The sequence below is a fragment of the Dipodomys merriami genome, unplaced genomic scaffold (genome assembly GCF_024711535.1).
Source record: "Dipodomys merriami isolate MVZ:Mamm:240054 unplaced genomic scaffold, mDipMer1.0.p SCAF_544, whole genome shotgun sequence".
In the NCBI taxonomy this organism is placed as follows: domain Eukaryota; kingdom Metazoa; phylum Chordata; class Mammalia; order Rodentia; family Heteromyidae; genus Dipodomys; species Dipodomys merriami.
In genome coordinates, this window is record NW_027206118.1 from 137,738 (window position 1) to 159,087 (window position 21,350).

Consider the following 21,350-nt stretch of genomic DNA (forward strand, 5'->3'; position numbering starts at 1 on the left):
TATTCTGATGCTGCTGGGTGAAATGTTTGGTAGATGTCTGTTAAGTCTAGTTGATCTATGCAGCTGTTTAGATCTGCAGTTTCTCTGTTGAGTTTTTGCCGAGTTGATCTATCCAGTGGGGAGAGTGGTGTGTTAAAATCCCCAACAATTAATGTCTTTGTATCTATACGGGATTTGATGGAAAGTAATGTTTTTTTGATAAATTTGGGTGCTCCATTGTTTGGCGAATTGATATTTAGAAATGTAATATCCTCCTGAAGGAGAGATACTTTAATTAGTATGTAGTGACCTTCTTTATCTCTTCTCACGATTTTTAATTTGAAGTCTATTTTATCTGATATTAGCATTGCAACTCCCACCTGTTTATGGGGGCCGTTTGCTTGGTAGATTTGTTCCAGCCTTTAACATTGAAAATGTGTTTGTTTTTACGGGCAAGATGTGACTCCTGCAGGCAGCAGATAGAAGGGTCTTATTTTTTACTCCAACTAGACAGTCTATGTCGCTTAATTGGAGAGTTAAGTCCGTTAACGTTAAGAGATAGGACTGAGAGGTATTTGGGAGTTCCTGCCATGTTATCCACCTTCTTGGGGGTTGCTAAAACTGGGTTCTTCCTAAGGATCTTGGATTCTCATTTCGGGTGCAGTTTCTTGGCCTTTACTGTGGTATTGTTGGTTTTCTATATGTAAGACATCTTTAAGAATCTTTTGTAGGGCTGATTTGGTGGAGATGTATTGGTTGAATTTTTCTTTGCTATGGAAGGTTTTTATTTGGCCTTCAGTTATAAAGGAGAGTTTCGCTGGGTACGGTATTCTTGTTTGATAGTTGTTTGTTTTTAGGTCATGGCGTAAGTCATTCCAGGCTCTTCTTGCTTTGATTATCTCTGCTGAGAAATCTGAGGTGATTCTAATTGGTTTCCCTTTATAGGTGATTACTCTATTCTCCTTGACAGTGTTAAGGATCTTTATCTTGGTCTGAGTTGATCCTGTGTGGATTATAATGTGATCGTGGGATGTCCTATTCTGGTCTGGTCTAGTTGATGTTCCAAAAGCTTCTTGTATCTGAATAGGCCTATCTTTTTGTATGTTTGGGAAGTTCTCTGCTAGGATCTTGTTAAACAAATTTCCTAGACCATTAACTTCTGTTTCTATGTGTTCCTCTACACCCATTATCCTTAGATTAGTCCTTCTGATGGTGTCTTCCAGGTGTTGCATAGATCTATCACATTTCTTGGACTTGTCTTGGATGGTTGTATGTTCTTTCTCTATAATATCTAGGCTGCTTCAATCCCTGAGATTCGATCTTCTGCATGGTCTAACCTGCTGTCAAGATTCTCTACTTTGTTTTTTATCTCTTTTCCTTCTAATTGGACAGGTTTGATAGCTTCAAGTTCTTTGTTGAAGCTCTGTTTTAGGTCTTGTATGAATTTCTTTACTTCCTTAATTTGGTGTTCAGTGTTTGTTCTCAAATCACTTAGTGATTGGTTATGGTTTCTTTGGACTCCCATTCCTTCTGTTGGGTTCCATTCAGCATTCCCTTTGTGGTCTCCCTGACTTCCTTCAGCTCTTTGTTAATGCATTCCATGAATGCCTTTAGTGATCTTTCTGTATTGTCTACCTGGTCTCTTAATTCCTGTATTACTCTTTGATTAGCTTCCTCCCCATGGGATTCCTGTAGTTCTCTTTACTCCCGTTCGTGGGATTCCTGCAAGTTCTTTTTGAGTGTTCTCAGCCTGCTCACGCCATTCCTCTCTTTCTCTTTGAGTATTCTCAAGTTGTTCACACAAATCCTGTATCAGATTTTGAGTAGCTTCCTCACGCTTATGATATTCCTGTATAAGCTTTTGGGATGCCACTTCTCTCTCCCTTTCACGCTCATACAGAGTCATTTGTAAGTTGTCAAACTTCTCATTTATCATGTTTGCCAGCAGTGTTTTTCGAGCTATTTGGGAACTCTCCTCTGGATTATTCATTATCTGTTCTGACCCCTGATTATCAAGATTGGGAATTGAGATATCCAGATTTGCCATTTTTCTTGTGTTTTTTCCAGCTTACTCTGCCCATTTGAGATGAAAATAGCACCAGTTTTGTGCTAGAACACTATCTTAAGGCAACCATCAATCATAGTTTGCATTTGTACAGTCAATAATCTACAAATACAATCTAGTTCAACAGATACATCTATTCAACATCAAACAACTATATGTTAATCGGCTTCGAACCGCAGAGAAGAATTTGGAAAACCAGAAATTATTAGGATTAGGGAGAGATGTGGGTAAAAATTAGGAATAGATTGGTGTGGGGAGGCACAGGGAGAGTTAACTATGTCCTAATTTCAATGCAGGAAATAGGTTGGGTAGGATGCAAGTAGAGAGAGAGAGAAAAAGAAGAAAGGGAAAGGGAAATGAAAAGAGACCAGAAAAAAATAGAAACGTAAAAATTAATATTATTATGGTGATTAAAAGACCATCTATTTAGAGAGGAATGTGAGTAAAGAGAAGGGATGGGATATAGAGAAGTGAAAACCTTAAAAAAATGCTTATAATATTATATAGGTATAAAGAGTTAGTACTGCTATTAAGGAACTTAAGTCTCAGCGGTTTTGATTTCAGTAATAAATTTCTGGATTAAGTGTGTACACAATGGGGGATAGGGTCTACTAGTTAACTACGGGTTTATCTGAGGATGTGCAAGACAAGAGTTAAGTCACCTAAAAAAGATCAAAAGAGAGGATAAGGTGCAAAGGATAAGAAAGGGAGAAAAAAGATCAGAAGTGCAGTAAAGCTAGACAAAAAACAAAAAAAAAGATAGTTAAGAAAGAAAGAAAAACAGAAAGAAGACCAGAAAAGAAAGGAAAACACACATTCACGTATTCCTAAAATAAAAATTATAAGAGGAAAAAAAGTTACTGGAAAACAATTATTTTTTCAAAAAAGCAAGAATTAAAGATTAATAAAATTTTTAGAAAAGGAAAAAATTTATATATATAAGGTACCAAAAAATAGAGAACAAAAAAAAAAAGAAAAGAAAACAAGAAGAAAAAAGAAGTTCTTTGATTGTTTTTTAAATGTTTTTGGGTGGGGTGGGAAGAATCCTGTATCTCCCTTTTGTCTGTAACCAGCCTCTTGTTGGAGTCTCTGGTCAGCTTGAGGTCCTGTGGCTACATTGGTTTCTTAAGTCAGTTTGTTCGAACAGGCAGAAAAATGCTCTGCTTTACCCAAGATTTTGAGATCCCCCTCCCAGATTAGTTTAATGGAGGGTGATCTGCTTTGAGAGTCACAAAAGAGGGGGATGCAGTGGGGAGGCCTTTCAACAATCAGTAGCTTTTCCCTGGGGCTATTTTGTGAAAAAACTCATAGAGCCCAGCCTGGAGCCATTCTCAGGGTTTCTGTTTTTCAATTGATTGTGGAGGCTGCGAGAGGGAGGGGCAGCCTCTGGCTCTGGTTACCCTGTGAGGAATGCCACTCTAATGGCTGGCGCCTGAGCTGGGTGACTTTTCTTTGGATGGAGCTGAGTCTGGCAGGTTACTTCGCAGTTAAGTTCTTATGACCTGCTAAATGACTTGTTTTATTCCAAGGCCTAAGTTGGAGCTGGCAGCTCCTCTTAGCTTTGTCGTTATCCAAGATGGAGATCACTGGTGCTGCCGGGGAGGGGTGGCCTTCCCTTCTCTGCTCCCTGAGAAGGAGTTAGGACGTTGGGCTTCTACTCATGCCGAGTCTTGGATCCTGGGTCGTCTCTGGTCTGCAAACTGCAGAATGAAGATGTCCGCTCCTTGTCGGTTCTTGCTGGTGTTGAGTAGGATCCGCTTGCCCGCTGCATCTTTCTCCTTTGTCCAGGACTCTCTGTGTGAGTGCTCAGGTATGGCTCCAGCTGCAGTGGGCGCCGAGACCCTGCTGCCGCCGCTGCAGCAGGTGCTGGCAAGCGCTCAGATGTGTCTTCTTGCCTTGGTTTCCCCTCTCTTGTCTAACTCTTTGTCCTGTGATGGCACACTTGGTGTGATTCTCTGGCTTAGGGCTGTTTACTGGAACTCTAAAACTGCTTTCTATGTGAGAGCTTGTTCAGATTCCAGCTTCTCCTCCGCCATTTTCCCGGAACCTCTGTGTGCTATTCTTGTTGAGAGGAAGACTAGATTAGAGAACAAGAGTGATGCTTGACTTCACAATACAAGGGGGCATTCCTGGCATGTAAATAATAGTTTCTCAGAATCATTTAAACTGCTTCCTCTTGCCTTCTTTGTACAGTACTTCACGGTGTTACCCTTGGTGCAGAAGGAAGCACACTAACAGGTTATTATGTGTAAATTGGTATTTTATATTTCATCTTATTACTGCCAAAAGTATAAAGCTTTGGCTACATAAATGCAAAGGCACTGATTGTCCAATAACACCTTATAGACAATTCTTCTCAGCACGCTTCTCCTCTCACATCCTCCCTTCCCCTCCCCTCATTTGCCCTCCTTTCCTTTTTCTTTCTTTGTGTTTCCATCCTCCATATTCATCTTTAACTTCATGCTTTCTATCTTCCAGTAGCAAGTGATTTGATTTATCAGACAACACACAAATAATTGAATTTTTTTTCTCTTTTTTGTGATGATTTATTTTTAAGAATTGAGTTCTAGCAGAGCACCAGTGGCTTACAACTAGCTACTATGTAGGTTCAAATTTGACAATTGCAATTCAAAGGTATTCCAAGTAGACAAACCTAAGAGATTCTTTTCTCCATTTGTGGTAAAAGGAAGAAGTAAAGTTGGGGGTGAGGTGATATAGTCCAAACATTGAGAATTAAATCCCAGATATAACTCAAGGCCAGGAGTTCAAACCCAAGTAACAGGACAATATAAAAAATGTGTCCTACCTGTTTGAATGGGGAAATTTCTCCAAAAATTCATACCCAGGAAAATTTTCAAGGTCAAAGACTCTTTCAAAGGCTCTTTCACTTCTTAACCTGATTCCTCTGCTTAATTCACATTATGGAAAATAGGAACCACACTTTCCATTAAAAAGTATGTGCATGGCTAAACATGCACATGTTTACCATTTTTAATGTAAGGGAAACATGGGAGAGGAATTCACCTCACTTGGGTGAGTTAGGTTTGAATCACTGGCAGACTTTTGCAAGTAAATGAGCATTTGTTGACATATAAAGAAGACTGGACAGATGGTTTTCTAGGGGAGGGAATAAACTAGCTACAGTCCAAGTTGGAATTAGAGTAAGTTTATTCCTATGATACTGTAAAGAAAATTTCATCTCATAGAACACTATGCAGACAGTAATTTCAAAAGGATTAAAAACTAGAAGATGGCTGAGGAGAAGCTGGAGGCTAAACAAGGTCTTGCATAAAAAGCAGTTTTAGAGTTCCATTGAACAGTCCTAAGCCAGAGAAGCACAAAAAATCACTTAGGTGTCTAGCTAGACAGCAATTGTTTCTAGACACTGCATATGGTGTGAGCAGTTTGCAACCCAAGCGACTGTGAAAGATATTGGACCCTAAAAAAACTGACAATAGCATAAACCCAGTCCTCTATGACAGATTTAGCAAGGCCTATCTTGAAGATTGTTGTTAGGGATATGATGAAAAACTTATAGTTTATTTGTGATTACAGAATTCATTTACACATATCCCTCAGCCATTAACTCTATTTAACATAGTTCCTTTTGCTCTAACTTATTTTTTTGGTTCAGAAAACTGTTTTTTGTTTGTAAAAACTTGTCTGTTCAAATTTATAGACATGGGGAAGTGGCGCTGTAGCTCAAGTGGTAGAGAGCTTGCTTTGATCTGAAAAGCTGAGGGACAGCGCCCAGGCCCAGAGTTCAAGCCCCACGACCGACCAAAACAAAAAACAAAAAAAACAAAAAACAAAAATATAGACATGGGTTTTTAATCCTTTTGAAATTACTGCCTGCAAAGTGTTCTATGAGATGAGCTTCTCTTTACCCTATCATAGGAATAAACTTACTCTGATTCAAACTTGGACAACAGCTAGCTCGTTCTCTCTCCTAGAAAACCATATATATATATATAGAGAGAGAGAGAGACTTCTTTACATGTAAACAGACCCTCATTTACTTGTAAAAGTCTGTCAATGAGTCAAATCTAACTCAACCAAGTGTGGTGAATTCCTCTCTCATGCATCCTTTACATTAAAAATGGTAAGAACTGTTCAGTAATGTGCATACTTTATACTATGAAGTCTGACTCCTATTTTCCATAATATGAATCAAGCAGAAGAATCAGTTTAAGATGTGAAAGAGCCTTAAAAATAGTCTTGGACCTTAAAAATTGTCCTGGGTATGAATTTTTGGAAAAATACCAATTTTCAAAGAGAAAGGACTAATTTTTTTAAAATATTGTACTGGTAATGGGGTTTGAACTCCTGGCCTTGAGCTCTATCTGGTCTTTAATGCTCAATGTTTGCTCTATACCACCTGAGCCACACCTTCACTTCTTCCTTTTACCACAGTAGAGAAAAGAATCTCTTAGGTTTATCTACTTGGAATAGCTTCTAATTGCAATTGTCAAATTTGAACCTACCTACTATCTAGGTGTAAGCCACTGGTGATGTGCTAGAATTCATTTCTTAAGAATAAATAATCACAAAAAGAGTAGAAAGAAATATTTGTTCAATTATTCATGTGTTGTCTGATAAACCAAAGCACTTGCTACTGGAAGGGAAAAGGAGAGAAGATAAAGATGAATATGGAGGAGAGAGACACAAAGAAAGAAGAAAGGAAGGGAGGGTAAATGAAGGTAGGGAAGTCGAAGACAGGATACGAGAGGAGGGGGTTGCTGAGTAGAATTGTCTACTCCTCACTAAGGTATTGTTGGACAATCAGTACATTTACATTTATGTAGACAAAGCTTTCTATATTTGGTAGTAGTATGCTGAGATATAAAATACCAATTTGCAGCTAATAACCTGTTAGTATGCTTCCTCCTGAACCAAGGAAGCCACTGTGAGGTTACTGTTACAGAGAAGGCAAGAGTAAGCACTTTAATTGATTCTGAGAAATAATAATGGACATGCCAGGAATACTCCCTTGTATGGTGAAGTCAAGCATCACTCTTGTTCCCTGCTCCAGTCTTCCTCTCAACAAGAACAGCAGAAACAGAAGAGAAGGAGATACTTGAGTAATGATCATCTCTCTGTTTGCCCACATCCCTTGGCCTCTCAAAAAATAAAGACAAAGGAGCCTTAACCTGAACTAGTGGGGAACATGGGGAACATGGAGCAGCATTTCAAATACTGAAATAAAACTTTTTAAATTATTAATAAAAACTAACTCGAAATTTATTGAAAATTTAGAAGACTACAGGGGTCACTACATAGTGGAATCTGAAAATTAAAACTGACCCCTGCTTCTATCATCAGAAATTGAAGATTGTCCCTAAACTTCCAATACTACGAAAATTACCCTTGATATTCACTTAAACTGTGTGAATATAATGCAGAAAATATGACTTTAAATTTAGACTGCTGAAGTGATAAGCGATGGAAATTCATGATAGATAACATAAAGCTGAGAGCATGGAAATTCTCTTCAGTGTGTAGAGAATAAAAATGCTCTAATGGATGGCCCTGAAAGTACAATTTTAAATTTAGGACAGAAGGTGAATAGTAAAGGAGACATATCTCAGCCATTCACAGATTAGAAATGTGGAGAAATATACTCACTTGTATAGGTCAAACATGGAAGAAAGGATGGGGCAAGCCCATAGCCAAATGCCAAATTAGAGATATTTAACAAAAAACTATGAAGTTGAAACAAGTCTTTTTTTTTTAATTCTATTTTATTTTATTTGAGAACATACTGTACAGAGGGGCTACAATTACATGGGCAGGATAATGCATACATTTCTTACCAAGCATTGCAGCCTCCTCCTTTGTTTACCCTTCACCTCCCTTCCCAGCCTCCCCACTCCCCCCACCCAATTATACCCCCCTCTCCCCCCACACCGACATTGTAAAGCTGGTTTTGACATGACATTTTGTACTTCTCATTGTTGCAACAGGTCCACCTGAATCCTTAAACGACTTGTTTGTCCCCATCTCCTCCACATGTTATACTGACATCAAATATAGTGAAAGCGGGGGTTACACTGTGGTTGAGGGACATACAAAGCAACAAAGAAATAATCTTATAAATGCGTTAGAAACACATGCATGAAAGAAACGAAAACATTAAAATACATATTTAAGGGTTCATTTTCCTAACATCACATTATCTGACCTTTTCCGCTTGACTCATACCTATACTAGATATTGCAAGTCTTAAAAGGGGATCTGGGCTAAAAGTGAGTACTGTAGAAGAATGGAGAAGGAAATGGTGGATTAATACAGTCATAGTACTTAATGTACACATGTGACAATATAAGTTGGAAACTTGAAGGGATAAGTGGGGTTAGGGTAAGGGGCCGAAGAAAAATGGAAAGTTTGACAATGATCCAGAGGCACTGCATATTCAAATGCATATACACTCTATTCAACACTGACATGATGAAGTAAAACCCCTTTGCACAACTAGATAAAGATAATTTTTGGAAGTTATGATATTAAGAGACCAGAAGCATAAACCTTTAGAAATAAATGAGAAGAGAGCATTGACATATTGTTGAGGCTTGTGTCCCTTTCAACATACAACATTTAATGTGCAAGTCTGCTGTAAATTGAAATTTTGTTTTGCCTATTGCTTTTGCAAATTGCTTAAACTAGAGAACCAAATTCCTATATCCCTTCACTCCCAAAAAAATCTTATAGACCTTTAATTTTCTCACTTGTTTCTAAACATCTTAATGCAATGCATTATTGGAACTAATTTCATTCCATATTTAAATTTAATATTTTTTTGTTGTTGTGAAAATACTGTACAGAGGGGTTACAGTTACATGGGTAAGATAATGAGTACATTTCTTATCAAACATTGTAGCCTCTAACTTTGTTTCCCCTTCCCATACCTACACATTCTCACCCAGTTTTCCCCACTTAATCCCCCCCCACAAAAATTGTACAGTTCGTTTTCGACATAACATCTTGTACATCTCATTGTTACAATGAGTCCATCTGTATCCCTATTTAAATGATTTGTTTTTTCCCTTACCCTCCACAAATTATACCGACATAAAGTACAAGGAAAGCAAGGGTTATACCGTGGGGGAGGGACATACAAAACAACAAAGAAATAATCTTTTAAATGTGTTAGATACAATCACATGAAAGAAAAAATTCATTTGAATACATATCTTAGGGTTCATTTCTCTAACATCAACTTATCTGACCTTTTCTGCTTGACTCAGATATATACTAGTTATTGCAAATAAGGGAAACCATGGGACCTACGTTTCTTTGGGCCTGGCTTATTCACTTAATATAATTTTTTCCAACACTTTCCATTTCCTAACAAATGGTGCAATATCATTGTTCCTGATGGGGACATAGAATTCCATTGTGTAAATATAACACATTTTCTTGATCCATTCATCTACTAAGGAGCATCTGGGTTAGTTCCATATCTTAGCTATGTTGAACAATGCTGCAATAAACATAGTCGTGCTGGTAGCTTTAGTGTGGTCTTGTTTGTGAACATTTCCGTAAATACCCAAAAGTGGAATTGCTGGGTCATAAGGGAGCTCTATGTGGAGTCTTTTAAGGAACGTCCATACCGCTTTACAAAGTGGTTGAACAAGATTACACTTCCACCAACAGTGCATTAGGGCTGCCTTCTGTCCACATCCCCTCCAGCATCTGTTATTAGAGTTCTTGATTATAGCCGATCCAACTGGAGTGCGTTGGTATCTCAATGTTGTTTTGATTTGCATTTCTTTTATGGCTAGGGAGGTTGGGCATTTCTTCCTGTGTCTACTGGCCATCCTCCTTTCCCCTTCAGAGAATTTTCTCTTTAAGTCTTTAGCCTACTTATTTATTGGGCAGTTGTTTCTTTGAAGATTTGTGGTTGGGGGATTTAATTTTTTGAGTTCAAGCTATATTTTAGATATGAGACCCTTTTCCGTTGTATGGCTTGTGAAGATCTCCCAATCTGTGGGCTTTCTATTGATCTTGCTAGTTATGTCCTTTGCCATGCAGAAGCTCTGCAATTTCATGCAATCCCATTTGTCCAAACATTCTTTGATTTGTTGTGTTTCTGGGTCTCTATTAAGAAAATTTCAGCCTGTGCCAAGGAGACCTAGGGTTTCTCCTATTCCATCCTGTAATGTTTTCAGAGTGTCTAATTTGACTATGAGGTCTTTGATCCATTTGGATTTGATTCTGGTGCAGGGTGTTCTATATGGATCTACTTTTGTTTTCTACAACTAGTTAACCAATTTTGCCAGCACCATTTGCTGAAGAGGCTGTCTTTCTTCCATTCTATTTTTTAGCTCCCTTATCGAAGATTAGATAGTTATAGGTATGTAGGTTCATTTCCGTGTTTTCAATTCTATTCCATTGTTCATGTACCAAGCTGTTTTGATAACTATGGATTTGTAGTAGAGTTTGAAACTCAGTATTGAAATTCCTCCAGCACTGTTCTTTCTGTTAAGGATCATTTTTGCTATTCGGGGCCTTTTATTGTTCCATATAAATTTTTGGATTGACTTATCTAATTCCTTGAAGAATGAGGCTAGAATATTGATAGGTATTGCATTGAATTTGTAGATAGCTTCGGAAGTGTTGTCATTTTCACGATATTTATCTTTCCAAACCAGGAACATCGGAGTTTTTGGCACTTTCTAAGTTCTGTTTTGATTTCCTTTTTCAAGTTTTTAAAGTTTCCATCATAGAGGTCCTTCACTTCATTGGTTAAGTGGATTACTAGGTATTTTATTTTTTGTGGGGCTGTTTCGAATGGAGTTGCTTTCCTAATTTCAGTCACACTTTTCTCATTGTTGGCATACAGAAAAGTCATTGATTTTGGGAGGTTAATTTTATATCCTTCTCCTTTGCCAAAGATTTGAATCAGCTTGACTAATTTGGGAGTGGAGTCTATGGGATTCTTTAAATACAAGATCATGTCATCTGCAAAGAGGGAGAGTTTTATTTCTTCTTTCCCTATTTGGATACAATTTATGTTTGCATCTTAACTTATTGCTTTATCTAGGCATTCTCATACAAAATTGAAAAGAAGTGGAGAGAATGGGCATCCTTGTCTCATTCCTGATTTAAGAAGAAATGGCTTTTGTTTCTTACAATTAAGTATAATGCTGGCTGTATGTTTGTCACATATAGCCTTTATTGTATTGAGGAATATTCCATCAATTCCTAATTTTTCCATAACCTTCATCATAAAGGCGTGTTGGATCTTGTCAAATTCTTTTTCTGCATCTATTGAGATAACCATGTGGTTCTTATCCTTGTTCCTGATGATGTGATTAATTATACTAATTGATTTATGTATATTGAACCAGCTTTGCATCCCTGGAATGAATCCTGTTTGATGATGGTGTATGGTTTTTTGGATGAATTGTTGAAGTCAATTGGCCATAATTTTTTTAGAAGTTTTGCATCAATGTTGATCAAAGAAATGGGTCTATGGTTCTCTTTCCTTGATGAGTCCCTCCCTGGTTTTGGGATGTGTGTTATGATGGCTTCATAGAATGAGTTCGATAGTGAACTTTCTCTTTCAATTTCATTGAAGCATTGGAGGATTATTGGTGTGAGCTCTGCTTTGAAGGCCTTGTAGAATTCTGCTGTAAAACCATCTGTCCCTGGGCTTTTCTTAGATGAGATGTCTCATTGCTGTTTCTATTTCAATGCTTGATCTGGGCCTATTAACATAGTTTCACTCATCTTGGTTTAGTTTTGTCATGTCAATATTTGATAGGAAAAAGTCCATTTCTGTCAAGTTCTCAAACTTATTAGCATAAAGTTTCCCTGATGATATTCTGAATCTTGGTTGTTTCTGCGGCGATGTTTCCATTCTCCTCTCTGAGTTTATTTATTTGGGTGTGTTCTATTATTTTTCTGACAAGATTTGTTAGGGGTCTGTCAATTTTGTTAATTTTTTCGAACAAACTCTTTTTTTATTGATTCATTCTATGGTTTTTTGTATTCTAATTCATTTAATTCTGATTGACTTGTAATAATTTCTTACTGTCTACTGGATTGGAGTTTATCTTACTGCTCTTTCTCAAGGAGGCTCAGATGTCTCATTAATTTGTTGGTTTCAGATCTCTCTAATTTGTTGGTGTAGAAACTGAGAGCTATAAACTTGCCTCTGAGTACTGCCTTTGCTGTGTCCCAGAGAAGCTGCTATTTTGTGTGTTCATTTTTGTTGAATATTTGAAGATTTGAATTTCCTTTCTAATCTCTTCCATGATCCAATCATGATTCAATAGTGTGTTGATCAGCCTCCATGTGTTACAGGACTTTCTTTGGGTGCTTTTTGTGTTGAGTTCTAATTTTATTCCCCTGTGGTCTGAGTGAATGCAAGGTATAACTTCAGTGTTTCTGAATTTGGACAAGTTTGCTTTGTGGCCTAAAATGTTGTTTATTTTGGAAAATGTATCCATGTGCTGTTGAAAGAAACGTATAGTCTCATGCTGCTGGGTGAAATATATGGTATATGTCTGTTAAATCTAGTTGATCTATGCATTTGTTTAGATCTGCGTTTTCTCTGTTGAGTTTTTGCCGAGTTGATCTATCTAGTGGGGAGAGTGATGTGTTAAAATCCCCAGCAATTATTGTCTTTGGATCTATGTGGGATTTGAGGGAGAGTAGTGTTTCTTGGATAAATTTGGGTACTTCGTTTTTGGGATCATAGATATTTAGAATTGTAATGTCCTCCTGAATGAGAGATCCCTTAATGAGTATGTAGCAAACTTCTTTATCTCTTCTCACTAATTTTAATATGAAGTCTATTAATCTGATATTAGAATTGCAACACCGCCTGTTTATGGCGGCTGCTTGCTTGGTAGATTTTGTTCCAGACTTTCACATTGAAAATGTGTTTGTTTTTATGGGTAAGATGTGAATCTTGAAGGCAGCAGATAGAAGGATCTTTCTTTTTAATCTAGAGACTCTATGTCCCTTAATTGTATTGTTAAGTCCGTTAATGTTGAGAGATAGGACTGAGAGGTATTTGGGATTTCTAGAACCCAGTTGCTGTGGCAACTGGGTTCTTCCTATGGTTCTTGGATTCTCAGTTTGGGTGAGGTTTTTGGCCTTTATTGTAGCCTTGTTGGTTTTCTCTGTTTAGGACATTTTAAAGAATCTTTTGTAGGGCTGGTTTTGTGGAGATATATTGCTTCCATTTTTCTTTGCTATGGAAGGGTTTTATTTGACCTTCGATTATGAAGGAGAGTTTAGCTGGGTACATTATTCTTGGTTGATAGTTGTTTGTCTTTAGGGCCGGGCATACACCATTCCAGGTTCTTCTTGTTTTGATTGTCTCTGATGAGAAATCTGAGGTGATTCTAATTGGTTTCCTTTATAGAGAAACTTTAAGGATCATTTCCTTGGTCTGAATTGATCCTTTGTGAATTATAAACTGACGATGTCATAGCCTGTTCTGTTCTGGTCTATTTGGGTGCCTAAAAGCTTCTTGTATGGGAATAGGTCTTTCTTTTTGCATGTTTGGGATGTTCTCTGCTAGGATCCTGTTAAACACATTTCCTAGACCATTACCTTCTGTGTCTAGGTTCTCCTCTACACCCATTATCCTCAGATTAGGCCTTCTGATGGTGTCTTCCAAGTTTTTATTAAATCTATCATATTTCTTGGATTTGTCCTGGATGGTTGTATGTTCTTTTTCTATATATCTACGTTGTCTTCAATGCCCGAAATTTGATCTTCTGCATGGTCTAACCTACTATAAAGACTTTCTTTTTTTTTCTTTTCCCCATAGTTGGTCGGTTTTTATGGCTTCACATTCTTTGTTGGAGCTTTGTTTTAGATCTTGTATGAACTTCTTTACTTCCTTAATTTGGTGTTGTGTTTAATCTCAAATCATTTAGTTGATTGGTTATGGTTTCCTTGGACTTCCATTCCTTCTGTTGTGCTCTATTTTCTTTGTGGTCTCCCTGACTTCTTTCAGCTCTCTGTTTGTGGATTCCATGAATGCCTCTAGTAATCTTTGTCTATTCTCCTCCCACTCTCTGAATTCTTGTATTATTCCTTTTTTAGCTTCCTCACTTTCATGCAATATCTGTAGTTCTCTTTGAGTGTTCTCATCCTGCTCATGCCATTCCTGATTTTCTCTTTGTCTGTTCTCAGCCATCTCACGCAATTCCTTTATTTCTCTTTGAGATTTATCAAGCTGCTCATGAAATTGCTGTATCAGTCTTTGAATAGCTTCTTCATGCTCAGGATATTCTCGTATAGACCTTTGCTTTGCATCCTCTCTCTCCCTGTCATGCTCACACAGAGTCCTTTGCAGATTTTCAATATTTTCATTTACCCTGTTTACCAGTAGTGTTTAGAGAGCTTTTTGGGAGCTCTCCTCTGGATTATTCATTATCTGTCCTGTCCCCTGATTACCATGAGTGGGAGTTGACATACCCGGACTTGCCATTTTTGTTATGTTTTTCTGGCTTGATCTGCTCATTTGGGATGAGAGTAACACCAGTTTTGTTCTAGAACACTATCTTTAGGCAAGCATCAACAAAAGTCTTTAGTTTCACAGTCAAAAGTGTGCAGATACAATGTTGTTCAACAGAAATATCTATTAAACCTCAAACTACTATGTATTAATGGGCTACGAAACACAAAGAAGAATTTGGCAAACCAGAAATTTTAATGTTTAGGGAGCGATGTGGGTAAAAATAGGAATAGAGGGATGTGGAAAAGTAGAAGGAGAGTTAACTAAGTCCTAATCTCAAAGCGGGGAATAGCCTGGATAAATGATATTAGAGAGAAAATGAAGGAGAAAGAAAAAAAGAGACAAGAAATAATAGAAAAACAAAAATTAAAATTAAAAAGTGAAACACTTCAAAATTATGCAAATTTAAAAATGCAATATTCAGAGAAGAACATGGATAGGATAAGAGGAGAGGGATGGAAAGGAGACATGAAAAACTTAAAAATAAAAATGCTTAAAATATTATATAGATATAAAGAGGTTGTACTGCTATTAAGGAATTTAAGTTTAAGAGGTTTTGAATTGAGTAATAAATTTCTGCATTAAGTGTGTACACATTGGGGGGTAAGGTCTATTAATTGACTACGGGTATATTTGAAGAGCAGAACAGCATTTCAGTCACATAAAGAAGAATGAAAGAGAAGAAAAAGTCAAAAGAATGAGAAAGGAAGAAAAAAAGGATCAAAAGGTGAGTAGAGATAAAAAAAAAGAAAGAAAAAAGCACACACACATATACCCCTAAAATAAAAATATTAGAAGAAAAAGAAGTTAATAGAAAAAATTTTAAGTTAAAAATTAAAAAGTATTTTAAAAAATTTAATAAAAGTTATAAAAAAAAGAGTTCTTTCCTTTTTTTTGGGGGGGGGGATGGGAAGATCCTGTATCTCCCTTGTGTCCATAACAGTCTCTTGCTGGAGTCTATGGTCTGCTTATGGTGTTTGATTTTCCTGTTGCTTTGCTGGTTTCTTAAATCAGTTTGTTTGAGCAGGTAGAAAAATGGTATGCTTTACACAGGATTTTCTGATCCTCCTTCCAGGCTAGTTCAATGGGAGGGAGATCTGCTTTGAGTATCACAAAAGAGGGAGATGGCTGTTTTCTCTAGTTTGGAGATGCTGTGATGAGTCTAGGTTCTGGGTTGAGTTGAGGCCTTTCAGTGAACAGTAGCTTTTCCCTGAGGGGCTAGCTTCTGAGACACTCACAGAGCACAACCTGGAGACATTCTCCAGATTTATGTTTACCGAATTTCAATTGATTGTCAAGGCTGCTAGTGGGAGGGGCAACCTCTGGCTCTGTTTACCCAGTGAAGAAAGACACTGCTTTGGATGGTGGCGCAGGCTGGGTGATTTTCCTGGGTGAAGCTGAGCCTGGCAGGTCAGGTTAGCTTCCTGTGACCTACTCAATGACTGTATTGTTTTCTTCCAAGGCCTGAGTTGGAGCTAGATGCTCAGCCAGGCCTTTGTCAGTATCAAAGATGGAGATCTTCGGTAGTGGGGGGGAGGGGTGGCCTTCTCTCCTCTGCTCCATGAGGAGGAGTGAGGATTTCAGCCTTCTACTAATGCCATAGTCTTGGTTCCTGGGTCATCTCTGTTTTGTGATCTACAGGATGAAGATGACTGCTTCTTGTCAGTTCTTGCTTGAGTTGAGTAGAATCTACTCACCCGCTGCATCTGGCACGTTTGTCTCAGCCTCTCTGTCTTTCAGGTATGGTGGGGATGGATGCTGCAGCTCCCGTGGCAGCGGCAGTTGCTGGCAAGTGCTCAGATTTGTCTCCTTGCCTGGATTTTCCCTCTCTGACATAACTCTCTGAACTGTGATGGCACACTTGGTGTGATTCTCTGGCTTAGGACTGTTCACTGGAGCACTAAAACTGCTTTCTATGCAAGAGCTTGTTTAGCCTCCAGGTTCTTTGCCGCCATCTTCCCGGAACCCTAAATATAAATTTTAAATAACTAAATTCTTTTAAAATCCTCTCACTCAGTCACAGGTATGGATAGATATGTGATGAGGGCAGAATCACAATTATTTAGAAGGTTATAAATGGATGCCTACCTAGCTTTCTTTCAGCTGGATCATAGAATAGACTGTCCTAATTGGAAAAAGTTAGCCTTCCCAGCCTTTCTGCATATAAACACTCCATCAACATTTTATTAAAGGATTATTGAAGACTAACTATATGTTCATTAATAATGACTGAACATGACAGAAAGTTGAGGGAAAACCATCTACACTTCAGTGAGGTTCTGACTTGTGCTTCACAAAGTGTTATGAAAGCTCTCCATGAGAATTCTAGCAGCTGCATTTCTAAAAAGTCTTTGAGTTGATACACTTTCTGATATTGTCTCAATGGAAGTACTTCTCTTGGAGTTCCATATTATTCAATGATGTTGTATTAGCTCCTTGTTACAATTTTCAGACTAGTCTTTTTTATGAAATTTGTTTTTCAAAATTGCTTTCCCAATTCCATCCACAAACTGCAGACAAAATTTATCTGAATAAAATTTGTATCTGTTGATAGTGCATATACTTTTATTTTTCATTATAAACATAGAACGTAGTAAAAATTCTCATAGCAAGTTCACTGCACTAGCTTGTGGGCAGATTCTAACTTAAATAATATATTGTGTTCACGTAGAGATTTTGATTATCCAAAGTGATAAGCCTGTGGTCCTAAAACCAATACTTTACTGATATTGAGTGACAAATACAACTTCATATAAGTGTAGAAGTTTTCCTTGTATCTTTTTAATATATATTTTTGTTGTAAATATACTGTACAGAAGGGTTACAGTTACATAATGTAATGAGTACATTTCTTATTGAGCATTGTTGCCCCCTCCTTTGTTTTTCCACTACCATCCTTTCCCTTCACACCTCCCCACCTCCCCCCTTCACCTCCCACTCTGGTCGAGTGTCTTGTACATCTCATTGTTCCAATGGGTAAACCTGTATCCTTTCTTTATATCTTAAATGAAGAAATGCTGGCTTGATTTATGCTTATTCTGCTCGTGTAGACACACCTAAGGTCACTCGCCAACTCCAAGAGCACATAAATGAAAAGCCATCATTTTTATGTCAGTTGGTATAATTGTGTTCTACACATTTATTGACAGATTACAAATTATTCTAAAACTTTAAAACATTAAAAAGTACTTTCTTTTTTTCTTATTTTCTTGGCCAGCAAATCAGCAGGACCTCAGTCAGCATTTCTGTCATAGAACTTTTCATATAGGTTGGTTAAATGTATATGTAGAGTCCAGTTCTCTGAGGACTCACTCATCTGCTTAGGAATTCATGCTGGCTGTTGGAAAAGAGCTCAAGTAAGGATGCCATTTAAAGCCTTATACTTTATTCTTTACCTGGGTATTCTCCAGCTACTGTGGTTGTTTAGAGTGTTTACAAGAGCAAACATCCCGTAGGGAGCATGGAGACAACACATGACCTATACTTACTGAGACTTCTGAGTGATTTGCTGTCACTTGTACTGCATTTTGTAAGTCGAATCTCTCTAAAACTACCAGTTTTAAGAGATAAGAGGAGTGGTAAAAAAAACTCTTAGAGACAAATACATCTTCAATATATATTGTTCCAAGCATTCTGTCTAAGGCATATTCAGCAAGTAATGAAACTTCTATTGGCTGTAATTATGTGTCTTTCTCCATGTGTGCATGTATACATGTGTATATGTATGTGAGTATAGTAACATACATGTGTACATGTATAAGGAAATATACACACATATATGCATATGTAAATAAATATACATATATAAATATATGTGCATATATATATATATATATATCAGTTGTTCAGTGATTTAATCTATAGATCCCAGCATATTGTCATTCTCACAAAGTGTACATGATAAATGGGCATCCTTTGTACTCACTTCCCCCATTCCTTTGTTTTCATCCTTGGGAACATCTTTAGTCTACTTTCCATAGTATAGCTTTGTTTTCATTGCATGTACTTACTGATAATAAAAGAAAAAGATTGTTTGTAAAAGAAAAAGAACTTTTTAGGACACAGGTCACAGTATCTTATCCATCCCAATGATTGCTATGTGATAAAAGTTATAATAGTAGTAAAATTGAAAAGGAATTAATAGATTTGGTGTTTTGCCATTTAAATGTTAGAGAATAATATCACATCACTGTTATAACTCTTAAAGAATGCAAGGGTAAGTGATGGTCGCTATCATGTTCCCACAAAACCCATGGATCCTGAATGATAATAGTAGAGCAGCAGAAATTCTAAGTAGCAGACATGGAGCATGTAAGTGAAAGAGAGGAAATGAGAGAGTGTGAGAGTGAGAGAGAAATATCATAATACTGAAAGTGCATAACAGATAAACAAGAGCTGTATGAGAATATTCATACTGCTATCTTTAGACTCTAATTGTACATTTGAAGATATTTGATGTATGACAACATATCAACATGAAATATAAAGTTATTTTGATAAAAATAAATGTGACTCAGAAGAAATTATAAATGCAAAAACAATCTTCACAAAAACAAACTCTCAGAGATATTTCATAACTTTGAAAAGGATAAAGTGGCTAAAGTTAGTATAAATTTAGAAGTATTACAATTCACAAAAATATAAAAAGATATTCATATATTTCATAACATAACCCAAATCAGAAATCAAATGTTGTTTAAATGATTTTTGAAAACATAGTCTCTCAGGTGCTGGGAAGGTGGATCAGTGGTAGAGTGCTTGCCTTGCATTCATGAAGCCCTTGGTTTCATTCCTCGGCACCACATAAGCAGAAAAAGATGGAAGTGGTACTGCGCCTCAGTGGTACTGCTAGCCTTGAGCTGAGGTATAGCACTCAGGCCCCAGAGTTCAAGCCCCATGACCACCAAAGTCAAAATAAAAAATACAACAAAAAGTTTCTCACTTTTATGGCTTTAACTCAGTAATACTGCTGCTTCAGCCTAGGGCTAAGCATTTATCAACACTCCTGATTCAGACTCTACTTGATCATTTTTTAATAAATATTTTGTTTTTAATTTTCCTCTTTGTAAATTCACATTCACCTATAAAACCTGGTTTGGCGATCCCAGTAAGCTTCTCAAAGTACCTCCTAATGATGACTTACCAAATGTTGTATTATATTACAACAAGGAAAACAATTCTACAAATAAAGAAACCCAATAATTAAATATTAATGATTAATAAAATAAAAAACAAAACAATTATCAGTATTTTCAGTATTTGAAGTGTAGACATATTAGATTTTATTATGTTTTCATATTTCTGTACATTTAACACTGGCTAAGGTATTGATGTTCAACCAGAGTTTTATAGAATATGCATAGTCTTAAAGTTTCCCACTAAGATGACTATTTATGGCTCATCTCATCATTTGTTTATGACTTACATCATCATTTTTTCCTCACTAACATATAAAGGAAGTTAGCCCTAATGTTTTAACAGAAACTGTGTAGTTAACATAGTCTTAACTCTTCACTCTACATCTTTACACAAAGACTTTGCAACTTCTCATTAATAAGGTTTCTATAAACTCTGAAATGTAAATATTTAGTAGTTAATATCTGCTACCATAAATCTTAAATACTTTATAGAAAAGTTTTATACTTGCCAAACAATCCTAATTTTGGCATATATAAGCAAAATCCCAAAATTAAACATGTGTAAAACATTAAAACTTTTAACAAACCTTAACACTTGCTAGAGTGTTCATTATGACAGGTGCCTTTTATAGAATAATTGAATTCCTCCTCCTACACATTTCTTGAACAACAAATATCTGGAATTACTTTGTTTTGACATGTCAGTCTTGATTTTATTCTTAAATGTGTGCTTATGTAAGAAATACATGGTTCTAAAATTTCACAATTCTTTTGAACTTACTAGTTTTGAACTTACTAGTTTAATAAAAAATTATTAGTTTAATAAAATCAATAAACTATACTTTATATAAAAAATGTTCTTTGCTCAATTCAGCATCACATACACTAACATTGGAATGATACAGAGAAGATTAGCATAGCCCCTGTGCAAGGATGACATGCAAATTCGTGAAGCATTCCATATTTTTACAAAAAGAGATGCTAGAAGTGATGTGGCCCCAAGGGAACCGTATGCATTCTTGGTGGGAGTGTAAACTTGTTCAATTACTTTGGAAAGCAGTATGGAGGTTCCTCAAAAGACTCTACATAAAGCTCCCCTATGACAGCAATCCCACTTTTGGGGATTTACCCAAATGATCACAAACAAGACCATACTAAAACTACCAGCACAACTATGGTTATTGCAGCATTATTTACGATAGCTAAGATATGGAACTAACCCAGATGCCCCCATTAGATGAATAGATCAAAAAAATGTGGTATATATACACAATGGAATTCTATGCCTCTATCAGCAAGAATGACATCTCCCAATTTGTTAGGAAGTAGAAAGACTTGTAAAAAAAATTATTGAGTGAAGTAAGCCAAGTCCCAAAAAACATAAGTCCCATGGTTTCCCTTATTTTCAATAACGAATATATGTCTGGAATAAGCTGAAAAGCTCAAACGTTATGTGCATAATACCAGACAAGATGATGTTAAGGGAATTGAACCCCAAGATAGGGACACAAGTGGTTCTATGTTTCTTGCTATTGTTTCTAACTTACTAATAATGTACGATGTCATTTATTTTTGTTTCATTGTATGTTCCTCCCCCACGCTATAACCCTTGTTTTCTCTCTATTTGAAGTTGGTGCACCTACATCTTGTAGGAAATTTGGGGAGAGGAAGGGAAAAATGCTCAAAT

At 36.7% G+C, this 21,350-nt stretch overlaps 1 non-coding gene across 1 annotated transcript; it reads left to right on the forward strand.

Annotated features, from left to right (window-relative positions):
* Positions 1-20,524: 20,524 nt before the first annotated feature.
* Positions 20,525-20,631, forward strand: LOC138811646 (U6 spliceosomal RNA). Its single transcript, XR_011367469.1, has one exon. It is a non-coding gene; the product is annotated as a U6 spliceosomal RNA (small nuclear RNA).
* The last annotated feature ends 719 nt before the right edge of the window (positions 20,632-21,350 follow it).